Source organism: Triticum aestivum, chromosome 5A (assembly GCF_018294505.1).
Source record: "Triticum aestivum cultivar Chinese Spring chromosome 5A, IWGSC CS RefSeq v2.1, whole genome shotgun sequence".
Taxonomy (NCBI): Eukaryota; Viridiplantae; Streptophyta; class Magnoliopsida; order Poales; family Poaceae; genus Triticum; species Triticum aestivum.
This window is the reverse complement of record NC_057806.1, coordinates 81154241-81169456: the sequence shown is the minus strand read 5'-3', so window position 1 is coordinate 81169456 and position 15216 is coordinate 81154241. Positions and strand designations below refer to the sequence as shown.

Here is a 15216-nt window from a genome sequence, read left to right as displayed (position 1 = left end):
AAATACTGAGGGGTTGCTATAAACACTAGTAAAGTACACATCAATAACATGTATATTAAATATACTTATGTTCACTTTGCCATCCTTCTTATCTGCCAATCACTTGGGTAGTTCCGCTTCCAGTGACCAGTCCCTTTGCAGTAGAAACACTTAGTCTCGGGCTTAGGACCAGACTCGGGCTTCTTCACTTGAGCAGCAACTTGCTTGCTGTTCTTCTTGAAGTTCCCCTTCTTCCCTCTGCCCTTTTCTTGAAACTAGTGGTCTTGTCTACCATCAACACTTGATGTTTTTCTCGATTTCTACCTTCGTCAATTTCCGCATTACGAAGAGCTTGGGAATCGTTTCCATTATCCCTTGCATATCATAGTTCATCACAAAGTTCTACTAACTTGGTGATGGTGACTAGAGAATTCTGTCAATCACTATCTTATCTGGAAGATAAACTCCCACTTGATTCAAGCGATTGTTGTACTCAGACAATCTGGGCACATGCTCACTAGTTGAGCGATTCTCCTCCATCTTTTAGCTATAGAACTTGTTGGAGACTTTCATATCTCTCAACTCGGGTATTTGCTTGAAATATTAACTTCAACTCCTGGAACATCTCATATGCTCCATGATGTTCAAAACATCTTTGAAGTCCCGATTCTAAGCCATTAAGCATGGTGCACCTAACTATCAAGTAGTCATCATATTGAGCTAGCCAAACGTTTATAACGTCTGCATCTGCTCCTGCAATAGGTCCATCACCTAGCGGTGCATCAAGGACATAATTCTTCTGTGCAGCAATGAGGATAAACCTTAGATCACGGATCCAATCCGCATCATTGCTACTAACATCTTTCAACACAATTTTCTCTAGGAACATATCAAAATAAACACAGGGAAGCAACAACGCGAGCTATCAATCTATAACATAATTTGCAAAATACTACCAGGACTAAGTTCATGATAAATTTAAGTTCAATTAATCATATTACTTAAGAACTCCCACTTAGATAGACATCCCTCTAATCCTCTAAGTGATCACGTGATCCAAATCAACTAAACCATGTCCGATCATCACGTGAGATGGAGCAGTTTCATTGGTGAACATCACTATGTTGATCATATCTACTATATGATTCACGCTCAACCTTTCAGTCTCCGTGTTCCGAGGCCATATCTGTATATGCTTGGCTCGTCAAGTATAACCTGAGTATTCCGCGTGTGCAACTGTTTTGCACCCGTTGTATTTGAACGTAGAGCCTATCACACCCGATCATCACGTGGTGTCTCAGCACGAAGAACTTTCGCAACGGTGCATACTCAGGGAGAACACTTCTTGATAATTAGTGAGAGATCATCTTAAAATGCTACCGTCAAACTAAGCAAAAATAAGATGTACAAAAGATAAACATCATATGCAATCAAAATATGTGACATGATATGGCCATCATCATCTTGCTTCTTTGATCTCCATCTCCAAAGTACTGTCGTGATCTATATCGCCACCGGCATGACACCATGATCTCCATCATCTTGATCTATATCAATATGTCGTCACGTGGTCGTCTCGCCAACAATTGCTCTTGCAACTATTGCTATCGCATAGCGATAAAGTAAAGCAATTATTTGGCGCTTGCATCTTATGCAATAAAGAGACAACCATAAGGCTTTTGCCAGTTGCCGATAACTTTAACAAAACATGTTCATCTCATACAACAACTTATATCTCATCACGTTTTGACCATATCACATCACAACATGCCCTGCAAAAACAAGTTAGACGTCCTCTACTTTGTTGTTGCAAGTTTTACGTGGCTGCTACGGGCTTAAGCAAGAACCAATCTTACCTATGCATCAAAACCACAACGATAGTTTGTCAAGTTGGTGCTGTTTTAACCTTCGCAAGGACCGGGCGTAGCCACACTTGGTTCAACTAAAGTTGGAGAAACTGTCACCCGCTAGCCACCTTTGTGCAAAGCACGTCGGGAGAACCGGTCTCGCGTAAGCATACGCGTAATGTCGGTCTGGGCCGCTTCGTCCAACAATACCGCCGAACCAAAGTATGACATGCTAGTAAGCAGTATGACTTATATCACCCACAACTCACTTGTGTTCTACTCGTGCATATAACATCAACACATAAAACCTAGGCTCGGATGCCACTGTTGGGGAACGTAGTAATTTCAAAAAAATTCCTACGCACACGCAAGATCATGTGATGCATAGCAACGAGGGGGAGAGTGTGATCTACGTACCCTTGTAGATCGACAACGGAAGCGTTTGGTTGATGTAGTCGTACGTCTCCACGGCCCGACCGATCAAGCACCGAAACTACGACACCTCCGAGTTCTAGCACACGTTCAACTCGATGACGATCCCCGGACTCTGATCCAGCAAAGTTTCGGGGAAGAGTTCCGTCAGCACAACGGCGTGGTGACGATCTTGATGTTCTACCGTCGCAGGGCTTCGCCTAAGCACCGCTACAATATTATCAAGGACTATGGTGGAAGGGGGCACCGCACACGGCTAAGAATATGATCACGTGGATCAACTTGTGTCTCTAGGGGTGCCCCGTGCCTCCGTATATAAAGGCTCAAAGGGGGGGCTGGCCGGCCAAGAGGTGGCGCGCCAGGAGGATTCCTACTCCTTCCGGGAGTAGGACTCCCCCCCTTTCCTAGTTGGAATAGGATTCGCGAAGGGGGGAAAAGAGGAGAGAGAGGAGGAAGGGGGGGCCGGCCCCCTCTCCTTGTCCTATTCGGACCAAGGGGGGGAGGGGCACGCGGCCCATCTCTGGCCACCTCTCCTCTCTTCCACTAAGGCCCACTAAGGCCCATATACTTCCCGGGGGGTTCCGGTAACCTCCCGGTACTCCGGTAAAAATCCCGATTTCACCCAGAACACTTCCGATATCCAAACATAGGCTTCCAATATATCAATCTTTATCTCTCGACCATTTCGAGACTCCTCGTCATGTTCGTGATCACATCCGGGTCTCCGAACAAACTTCGGTACATCAAAATGTATAAACTCATAATATAACTGTCATCGTAACCTTAAGCGTGCGGACCCTATGGGTTCGAGAACAATGTAGACATGACCGAGACACATCTCCGATCAATAACCAATAGCGGAACCTGGATGCTCATATTGGCTCCTACATATTCTATGAAGATCTTTTATCGGTCAGACCGCATAACAACATACGTTGTTCCCTTTGTCATCGGTATGTTACTTGCCTGAGATTCGATCGTCGGTATCCAATACCTAGTTCAATCTCATTACCGGCAAGTCTCTTTACTCGTTCCGTAATACATCATCCCGCAACTAACTCATTGGTTGCAATGCTTGCAAGGCTTCAGTGATGTGCATTACCGAGAGGGCCCAGAGATACCTCTCCGACAATTGGAGTGACAAATCCTAATCTCGAAATACGCCAACTCAACATGTACCTTTGGAGACACCTGTAGAGCACCTTTATAATCACCCAGTTACGTTGTGACGTTTGGTAGCACACAAAGTGTTCCTCCGGCAAACGGGAGTTGCATAATCTCATAGTCATAGGAACATGTATAAGTCATGAAGAAAGCAATAGCAACATACTAAACGATCGGGTGCTAAGCTAATGGAATGGGTCATGTCAATCAGATCATTCAACTAATGATGTGATCCCGTTAATCAAATGACAACTCTTTGTCCATGGTTAGGAAACATAACCATCTTTGATTAACGAGCTAGTCAAGTACAGGCATACTAGTGACACTCTGTTTGTCTATGTATTCACACATGTATTATGTTTCCGGTTAATACAATTCTAGCATGAATAATAAACTTTTATCATGATATAAGGAAATAAATAATAACTTTATTATTGCCTCTAGGGCATATTTCCTTCAAAACCTATGGCCCCCGGGTCTATTTTCCATCATATTAATCTTCCGTCAACAAGCTATTTCTTTTGCCGTTTTTATTTTGCTTTATTTACTTTGCATTTTTATCATAAAAATACCAAAAATATTATCTTATCACATCTATCAGATCTCACTTTCGTAGGTGACCATGAAGGGATTGACAACCCCTTTATTGCATTGGTTGCGAGGATTTTATTTGTTTGTGTAGCTGCGAGGGACTTGTGCGTGGCCTCCTACTGGATTCATACCTTGGTTCTCAAAAACTGAGGGAAATACTTACGCTACTTTGCTGCATCACCCTTTCCTCTTCAAGGGAAAACCAACGAAGTGCTCAAGAGGTAGCAAGAAGGATTTCTGGCGCCGTTGCCGGGGAGTCTGTGCAAAAGTCAACATACCAAGTACCCATCACAAACCCTTATCTCCCGCATTACATTATTTTCCATTTGCCTCTCGTTTCCTCTCGCCCACTTCACCCTTGCTGTTTTATTTGCCCTCTCTCCCCGTCCTCCTTCTCTTTCCCTATTTGCCTCTTTTTGCCCATTTCTTGTTTGCTTGTGTGTCGGATTGCTTGCCTGTCACGATGGCTCAAGATAATACTAAATTGTGTGACTTTACCAATACCAACAACAATGATTTTATTAGCACTCCGATTGCTCCTCTTACCGATGCTGAATCTTGTGAAATTAATGCTACTTTGCTGAATCTTGTCATGAAAGATCCTTTTTCCGTCCTTCCTAATGAAGATGCCGCTACCCATCTAAACAACTTTGTTGATTTGTGTGATATGCAAAAGAATAAAGATGTGGATAATGATATTGTTAAATTGAAGCCATTCCTGTTTTCACTTAGAGATCATGCTAAAGCTTGGTTTTCGTCTTTGCCTAAAAATAGTATTGATTCATGGAATAAGTGCAAAGATGTTTTTATCTCTAAGTATTTTCCTCCCGCTAAGATCATCTCTCTTAGAAACGACATTATGAATTTTAATCAACTTGATCATGAACATGTTGCACAATCTTGGGAGAGGATGAAATTAATGATACGTAATTGCCCTATACATGGTTTGAATGTTTGGATGATTATACAAAACTTTTATGCCAGATTGAATTTTGCTTCTAGAAATCTTTTAGATTAGGCCGCGGGAGGCACTTTATGGAAATCACTTTAGGAGAAGCTACCAAACTCCTAGATAATATTATGGTTAATTATTCTCAATGGCACACCGAAAGATCTACTAATAAAAAAGTGCATGCAATTGAAGAGATTAATGTTTTGAGTGGAAAGATGGATGAACTTATGAAATTGTTTGCTAATAAGAGTACTCCTACTGATCCTAATGATATGCCTTTGTCTACCTTGATTGAGAATAATAATGAATCTAGGGATGTGAATTTTGTTGGTTGGAACAATTTTGGTAATAACGCTTATAGAGGTAATTTTAACTCTAGGCCGTTCCCTAGGTAATTCCTCTAATAATTATGGTAATTTCTACAACAATTCCTATGGAAATTATAATAAGATGCCCTCTGATTTTGAATCTAATATTAAAGAATTTATTACCTCGCAAAAGAGTTTCAATGCTTTGGTTGAAGAAAAATTGCTTAAGATTGATGAGTTGGCTAGGAACGTTGATAGAATTTCTCTTGACGTTGATTCTTTGAAACTTAGATCTATTCCACCTAAGCATGATATCAATGAGTCTCTCACAGCCATGAGAATTTCCATTGATGAGTGCAAAGAAAGAACCGCTAGGATGCGTGCTAAGAAAGATTGCTTTATAAAAGTGTGTTCTTCTGGTTTCCATGAAAATAAAGATGAAGATCTGAAAGTTATTGATGTGTCCCCTATTAAATCTTTGTTTTGCAATATGAATCTTGATAATGATGGGACTGAATATGATCCACCTTTACCTAGAAGGCTTTCCAAAAATTCGAAGTCTTTAGATCTTGATGCTAAAATTGTTAAAAGTGGGATTGAAGAGGTCAAAACTTTAAATATCAATGAACCCACTATTTTGGATTTCAAGGAATTTAATTATGATAATTTCTCTTTGATAGATTGTATTTCCTTGTTGTAATCCGTGCTAAATTCTCCTCATGCTTATAGTCAAAATAACGCTTTTACTAAACATATCCTTGATACTTTGATGCAATCTTATGAAGAAAAACTTGAGTTGGAAGTTTCTATCCCTAGAAAACTTTATGATGAGTGGGAACCTACTATTAAAATTAAAATTAAATACCATTAATGCTATGCTTTGTGTGATTTGGGTGCCAGTGTTTCCACGATTTCAAAGACTTTGTGTGATTTGCTAGGTTTCCGTGATTTTGATGATTGCTCTTTAAACTTGCACCTTGCGGATTCCACTATTAAGAAACCTATAGGAAGAATTAATGATGTTCTTATTGTTGCAAATAGGAATTATGTGCCCATAGATTTTATTGTTCTTGATATAGATTGTAATCCTTCATGTTCTATTATTCTTGGTAGACCTTTCCTTAGAACGATTGGTGCAATTATTGATAAGAAGGAAGGGAATATTAGATTCCAATTTCCGTTAAGGAAAGGCATGGAACACTTCCCTAGAAATAAAATTAAATTACCTTATGAATCTATTATGAGAGCCACTTACGGATTGCCTACCAAAGATGTCAATACCTAGATCTATCTTCGCTTTTATGCCTAGCTAGGGGCGTTAAACGATAGAGCTTGTTGGGAGGCAACCCAATTTTATTTTCATTCCTTGATTTTTTTTCTCCTGTTTACTAATAAATAATTTATCTAGCATATGTTTTGGTTGTGTTTTTTGTGTTTAATTGGTGTTTTTGCCAAGTAGAACCATTGGGAAGACTTGGGGAAAGTCTTTTTGATCTTGCTGTAAAAAAACAGAAACGTTAGCGCTTACGAGAATTGCTACCATTTTTATTTGGAAGGTGATATTTAGTTAATTATTTTTTCAGATGATTAATATATAAATTAATCACGTTCAGCAATTTATTTTAGAATTTTTGGGGTTCCATAACTTGCATTAGCTACAGATTACTACAGACTGTTCTGTTTTTGACAGATTCTGTTTTTCGTGTGTTGTTTGCTTATTTTGATGAATATATGGCTAGTAAAAGAGTTTATAAACCATATAGAAGTTGGAATACAGTAGGTTTAACACCAATATAAATAAATAATGAGTTCATTACAGTACATTGAAGTGGTGTTTTGTTTTCTTTCGCTAACGGAGCTCACGAGATTTTCTACTTTAAGTTTTGTGTCGTGAAGTTTTCAAGTTTTGGGTAAAAGATTTGATGGATTATGAAACAAGGAGTGTCAAGAGCCTAAGCTTGTGGATTCCCATGTCACCCCAAGATAATCTAAGTACACCTAAAATCCAAAGCTTGGGGATGCCCCGGAAGGCATCCCCTCTTTCATCTACTTCCATCGGTAACTTTACTTGGAGCTATATTTTTACTCACCACATGATATGTGTTTTGCTTGGAGCGTCTTGTATTATTTGAGTCTTTATTTGTTAGTTTTACACAATCATCCTTGCTGTACACACCTTTTGAGAGAAACACACATGATTCGGAAATTGTTAGAATACTCTTTGTGCTTCACTTATATCTTTTGAGTTATATAGTTTTTGCTCTAGTGCTTCACTTATATCTTTTAGAGAACGGTGGTGGATTTGTTTTATAGAAACAATTGTTCTCTCATGCTTCACTTAGATTATTTTTAGAGTCCTACAAAACAGCATGGTAATTTGCTTTAACTATGATAGGCATTCAAGATTAGTAAAAAAGATCTTATGAGTGTCTTGAATCCTACGAGAAGTTTGATACTTGATAATTGTTTTGAGATATGGAGATGGTTATATTGGAGTCATGCTAGTTGAGTAGTTGTGAATTTGAGGAATACTTGTGATGAAGTTTGTGATTCCCATAGCATGCATGTATGGTGAACCATTATGTGATGAAGTCGGAGCATGATTTATTTATTGATTGTCTTCCTTATGAGTGGCGGTCGGGGACGAGCGATGGTCTTTTCCTACCAATCTATCCCCCTATGAGCATGCGCGTAATACTTTGCTTTGATAACTTGTAGATTTTTGCAATAAGTATATGAGTTCTTTATGACTAATGTTGAGTCCATGGATTCTATGCACTTTCTTCCTTCCACCATTGCTAGCCTCTCTAATACCGCGCACTTTTCGCCGGTATCATACACCCACCATATACCTTCCTCAAAACAGCCACCATACCTACCTATCATGGCATTTCCATAGCCATTCCGAGATATATTTCCATTCAACTTACCACCGTTTCGTTTATTATGACACGCTCCATCATTGTCATATTGCTTTGCATGATCATGTAGTTGACATTGTATTTGTGGCAAAGCCACCGTTCATAATTCTTTCATACATGTCACTCTTGATTCATTGCTTATCCCGGTATACCGCCGGAGGCATTCACATAGAGTCATATTTTGTTCTAAGTATTGAGTTGTAATTGTTGAGTTGTAAGTAAATAAAAGTTTGATGATCATCATTTTTAGAGCATTGTCCCAAGTGAGGAAAGGATGATGGAGACTATGATTCCCCCACAAGTCGGGATGAGACTCCAGACTAAAAAAAGAGGCCATAAAAAAGGCCCAAATAAAAAATGAGACAAAAAGAGAGAAGGGACAATGCTACTATCCTTTTACCACACTTGTGCTTCAAAGTAGCACCATGATCTTCATGATAGAGAGTCTCCTATGATATCACTTTCATATACTAGTGGGAATTTTTCATTATAGAACTTGGCTTGTATATTCCAATGATGGGCTTCCTCAAAATGCCCTAGGTCTTCGTGAGCAAGCGAGTTGGATGCACACCCACTTAGTTCCTTTTGTTGAGCTTTCATATACTTATAGCTCTAGTGCATCCGTTGCATGGCAATCCCTACTCACTAACATTGATATCTATTAATGGGCATCTCCATAGCTCGTTGATACGCCTAGTTGATGTGAGACTATCTTCTCCTTTTTTTGTCTTCTCCACAACCACCATTCTATTCCACATATAGTGCTATGTACATGGCTCATGCTCATGTATTGCGTGAAGATTGAAAAAGTTTGAGAACACCAAAACTATGAAACAATTGCTTGGCTTGTCATCGGGGTTCTGCATGATTTAAATACTTTGTGTGGTGAAGATAGAGCATAACCAGACTATATGATTTTGTAGGGATAACTTTCTTTGGCCATGTTATTTTGAGAAGACATAATTGCTTAGTTAGTATGCTTGAAGTATTATTATTTTTATGTAAATATTAAACTTTTGTCTTGAATCTTTTGGATCTGAATATTCATACCACAATTAAGATAATTACATTGAAATTATGCCAAGTAGCATTCCACATCAAAAATTCTGTTTTTATCATTTACCTACTCGAGGACGAGCAGGAATTAAGCTTGGGGATGCTTGATATGTCTCCAACGTATCTATAATTTTTTATTGTTCCATGCTATATTATATTCTGTTTTGGACATTATTGGGCTTTATTATACACTTTTATATTATTTTTGGGACTAACCTACTAACTGGAGGCCGAGCCCAGAATTGTTGTTTTTTTGCCTATTTCAGAGTTTCGCAGAAAAAGAATATCAAACGGAGTCCAAACGGAATGAAACCTTCGGGAACTTGATTTTCAGAACGAACGTGATCCAGAGGACTTGGACCCTACATCAAGAAAGCAACCAGGAAGGCACGAGGTAGGGGGCGCACCTACCCCCCCCCCCCCAGGCGCGCCCACCACCCTTGTGGGGCCCATGTTGCTCCACCAATGTACTTCTTCCTCCTATATATACCTACGCACCCCCAAACTACCAGATACGGAGCCAAAAACCTAATACCACCGCCGCAACCTTCTGTACCCGTGAGATCCCATCTTGGGGCCTTTTCCGAAGCTCTGTCGGAGGGGACATCGATCACGGAGGGCTTCTACATCAACACCATAGCCTCTCCGATGATGTGTGAGTAGTTTACTTCAGACCTTCGGGTCCATAGTAATTAGCTAGATGACTTCTTCTCTCTTTTATGTATTGTGGGTTTATGATCAATTTTATCTATGAACAATATTTGAATCTTCTCTGAATTCTTTTATGTATGATTGGTTATCTTTGCAAGTCTCTTCGAATTATCAGATTGGTTTGGCCTACTAGACTGATCTTTCTTGCAATGGGAGAAGTGCTTAGCTTTGGGTTCAATCTTGCAGTGTCCTTTCCTAGTGACAGTAGGGGCAGCAAGGCACGTATTGTATTGTTTCCATCGAGGATAACAAGATGGGGTTTACGTCATATTGCATGAGTTTATCCCACTACATCATGTGATCTTACTTAAAGTGTTACTCTGTTCTTTTGAACTTAATACTCTAGATGCATGCTGGATAGCGGTCGATGTATGGGGTAATAGTAGTATATGCAGGCAGGAGTCGGTCTACTTGTCTCGAACATGATGCCTATATACATGATCATACCTAGATATTCTCATAACTATGCTCAATTCTGTCAATTGCTCAACAGTAATTTGTTTACCCACCGTAATACTTATGCTCTCGGGAGAAGCCACTAGTTTTCACCTATGGCCCCCGGGTCTATTTTCCATCATATTGATCTTCCGTCAACAAGCTATTTCTTTTGCCGTTTTTATTTTTCTTTATTTACTTTGCAGCTTTATCATAAAAATACCAAAAACATTATCTTATCATATCTATCAGATCTCACTTTCGTAAGTGACCGTGAAGGGATTGACAACCCCTTTATTGCGTTGGTTGTGAGGATTTTATTTGTTTGTGTAGGTGCGAGGGACTCGTGCGTGGCCTCCAACTGGATTGATACCTTGGTTCTCAAAAACTGAGGGAAATACTTACGCTACTTTGCTGCATCAACCTTTCCTCTTCAAGGGAAAACCAATGCAGTGCTCAAGAGGTAGCAGTGTGTACAACAAGGATGATTGTGGTAAACTAAAAAGCAAATACACAAGTCATACAAGACGCTCCAAGCAAAACACATATCATGTGGCGAATAAAAATATAGCTCCAAATAAAGTTACCGATGTACGAAGACGAAAGAGGCGATGCCTTCCAGGGCATCCCCAAGCTTAGGCTTTTAGGTGTCCTTGGATTTTACCTTGGGGTGCCTTGGGCATCCCCAAGCTTAGGCTCTTGCCACTCCTTGTTCCATAATCCATCAAATCTTTACCCAAAACTTGAAAACTTCACAACACAAAACTTAAAAGAAAATCTCTGTGAGCTCCGTTAGTAAAAGAAAACAAACCACCACTTCAAGGTACTATAATGAACTCATTCTTTATTTATATTAGTGTTAAACCTACTGTATTCCAACTTTTCTATGGTTCATAAACTCTATTACTAGCCATAGATTCATCAAAATAAGCAAACAACACACGAAAAACAGAATTTGTTAAAAACAGAACAGTATTTAGTAATCTGTAGGTTTCAAATACTTATGGAACCCCAAAAATTCTAAAATAAATTGTTGGACGTGAGGCATTTCTGCAAAAATAATTAACTAAATAGCACTCTCCAGTAAAAAATGGCAGCAATTCTCGTGAGCACCAAAGTTTCTATTTTTTGCAGCAAGATCAAAAAGACTTTCCCCAAGTCTTCCCAACGGTTCTACTTGGCACAAACACTAATTAAAAACAAAAAACACAACCAAAACAGAGGCTAGATAAATTATTTATTACTAAATAGGAGCAAAAGCAAGGAATACAAATAAAATTGCATTGCCTCCCAACAAGCGCTATCATTTAGCGCCCCTAGCTAGGCATAAAAGCGCGGATAGATCTAGGTATTGCCATCTTTGGTAGGCAATCCATAAGTGGCTCTCATAATAGATTCATATGGTAATTTAATTTTCTTTCTAGGGAAGTGTTCCATGCCTTTCCTTAACAGAAATTGGAATTTAATTTTCCCTTCCTTCATATCAATAATTGCACCAATCGTTCTAAGGAAAGGTCTACCAAGAATAATAGGACATGAAGGATTGCAATCTATATCAAGAACAATGAAATCTACGGGCACATAATTCCTATCTGCGAGAATAAGAACACCATTATTCTTTCCCATAGGTTTCTTAATAGTGGAATCCGCAAGGTGCAAGTTTAAAGAACAATCATCAAATTCACGGAAACCTAGCAAATCACACAAAGTTTTTGGGATCGTGGAAACACTAGCACCCAAATCACACAAAGCATAGCATTCATGATCTTTAATTTTGATTTTAATTGTAGGTTCCCACTCATCATAAAGTTTTCTAGGGATAGAAACTTCCAACTCAAGTTTTTCTTCATAAGATTTCATCAAAGCATCAACGATATGTTTAGTAAAAGCTTTATTTTGACTATAAGCGTGAGAAGAATTTAGCATGGATTGCAACAAGGAAATACAATCTATCAAAGAGCAATTATCATAATTAAATTTTTTGAAATCCAAGATAGTGGGTTCGCTGCTATCTAAAGTTTTGACCTCTTCAATCCCACTTTTACCAAATTTTTGCATCAAGATCTAAAAACTCCGAATCACTGGGACGCCTTCTAACTAAAGTTGACTCATCTCCAGTCCCATCATTATCAAGCTTCATATTGCAAAACAAGGATTTAATAGGGGACACATCAATTACTTTTGGATCTTCATCCTTATCTCTCCCTAATAATAAAGCACGGATTGAGCCTCCGGGTTCACCATCAATTTCCTTATATATTGTCGTCGGCGTTTTTGCTAAGAAGCCCCTCTATTTCTTTGAAATAAACCTACAGTCCCTGTGTTCCCTGTTTTAAGTGGTTATTTGAGAAAACGTTTTGTTTTTGCAAAAAACACCCTGCCATTTGGATTATTCAAGCCACGGTCTGAGCTGTTTTGTAAAGAAAAAAACATAAGACCACACACGAAGCACGGGCTCGTCTCCTCTCCCTCTCGCCCATGAAGTCTTCGCCGCCGCCGCCACCCACGCCGGCCGCTTCCGGCCAGCTCCGGCGCCGCGCAGCACGTCCTCGAGCTCCCCACGGTCCGTGCTTCCCTCCCTTCCGGCCAGATTCTCCGCTCCCGGTCTCTATCGCCCGCTCGCAACCCCACCCCCATGGCTAGGGTTTCGGGCAAGGCTTCGTCGGCAAGTCCCCACCCCCTCTCGCCGCCTTCTCCCACGACGTCGGCCTCCTTCCCTAGCTACCCTCCCGCCGTGGAGCACCCTCGCATTGGGCACTCCCTTCTCTCCCCCCCCCTCCCGGCTCCTCCAGTCGCCGAACTAGAGCACCAGTCACTCCTCCTCCTCCCCCCTGATTTGGTGCAGCAACACCACGAGCTAACCCCCCGGCGATGCCTCTGGCCCCGCCGTCGTCGGTGCCGCCGCCCTTTGCAGCACCGGCGTATGCACGCGTGAGTTGTTTCTCTTGCCGGCCTGCTGCAGGAGGTGGCCGGCATCACCCCCATCGTCAAGTCCTTTAGCCGGTCGATCCCAACAGCCACGTGTTGCTGCTGATGTTGAGGCCGAGGCCATCCATTAGCATGAGATTGAGCGGCGGAGGGCTGAGGCCCGCCGAATGCGGCAGCAGATTCTTCAGACGGTGGAGTTGAGCGACCCACTCGTTGATGCCAGATGTGCTCAAGTGAAGCCAGGGATCCGATCCATCCATCTCAGAGCGGATGAATCAACAGAGTGTCCATCCTGTTCAACAAGTGAATTTAGACGATTAATTAGCATGAGCGAGTGTCTTGTGCACATGTAGTTTAGGTGTGTACATGTTCAGGTAGTCAATCTTTAAATTTCCAGTCGCCGAGCTCTGAGCTATTCCAACCTTCCATAGCCACCACCACCCCTAAGTACTGGAGCAGAGCAACGCTGCACTGTGGCAACTTCATCCCGAGTAAGGAGTGGATCCCTTTCTCGAAGCTTGCATCACTGTTTGCTTAGATTCATCACGGCATCCCCCATCAAACCTGTACTACTTTTAGGCTCCTTGGTTCATGATTTCCTCCATTAGAATGTCATCTCCGGTCAAAGTGTTAGCATGATAGAATGAAATTTTGAAATTCGTAGTGGTTTCATGTTGGCGAATCAGCCTGGGCTAGATCACATCCTATGCTAATACTTCCCACTTTTGTTCATTACTATGTTTCCTCTTATTAGTAAGATCTATTTGTGCTTTCCATAGTTGATCAAAAGGTAAAGCTTCACCACTGTTGTTGCTACTGTATTTTACCCATATATCGATTTGCAATCAGCATCCATTTTTCCTTCAAATGGTCAAATGGTGCCTTAATATTGCAGCATACCAGTCTTGTGCTGCTCCTTGCTAGTTGTAGATATGACATTTGTTTGTTGTTTTTGGTGATATAGGCCTAGGCAAATGACTACCGTTCTAGGGTCTTTGGTCTGGGAGCTCGTGAAGAAGAACAACTGGTACTTGATTTAGCAGTTTGGCAACAGCAACGCCAAGGTCCAGTTCCGCAAGTAGCCCAACAACCTCTACAATGTCTGCTCCTACAAGTTCTCTGATCTGTAGCTTCTTGGCCGGCCCTAAGCTGTTTATAATTTCCTCTGCAAAGCGCAACTTGTTGTGGTCTGATGTGGTTTTTTAGACTTAGTGAACAGCAAGACCGTGGCGGTCCATCCATCAGCGGGAGAGGACAAGGATGTTGTCATGTCCATGAGCAGGACCAAGCAGGACACCCCTGCCAAGCTACAACACAAACCTCTAATGTGCAAGTATTTCCGCAAGATGGCCAAGCCTGTCAAGAACCAGGTACTAACACCACAAAAATTCTACTTGAAAAGTTGGAATGCACACATTATGCTTGGTTTCTATGTTGCAACTCATTTGTTTGTGCACCTGCTCTTATAACCATTAAACTGTTTTGTGGATTGTACTGATAACATTTTAGAAGTTTTTCTGTCAATGGAGAATCTGTTTTGGTCTTTATTTTTTAATGGTGACCAAAGGTATTTCTGTAATGAGCCGTAACAATAAGGATACCAACTGATCAATTGGTTATTCAGTGAAATGCTTTTTTACGCTTGGCATCTGCGCTCAACCGGTTAAGAAAATTGATTTTGCTATATAAAATTAGATTATTTTGCAAACTATTTCACATTAGTGAGCTCATATTAGATTATTTTCACCCATTGCAACGCACGGGCATTTTTGCTATATATACTAATATAAAGGCAGGTTACAATTGTGTGCAGGTAGAAAATTTATCATATTAGTGTCCATCTGAAGAACCACATCATGATTGGAACAAGGACTATGGATGACATGTTGATA

At 40.6% G+C, this 15216-nt stretch overlaps 1 non-coding gene across 1 annotated transcript; it reads left to right on the top strand.

Moving 5' to 3' along the window:
• The first annotated feature begins 14893 nt into the window (after nucleotides 1–14893).
• On the top strand, nucleotides 14894–14982 carry LOC123109170 (small nucleolar RNA R24). The gene has a single exon (XR_006452465.1). It is a non-coding gene; the product is annotated as a small nucleolar RNA R24 (small nucleolar RNA).
• The last annotated feature ends 234 nt before the right edge of the window (nucleotides 14983–15216 follow it).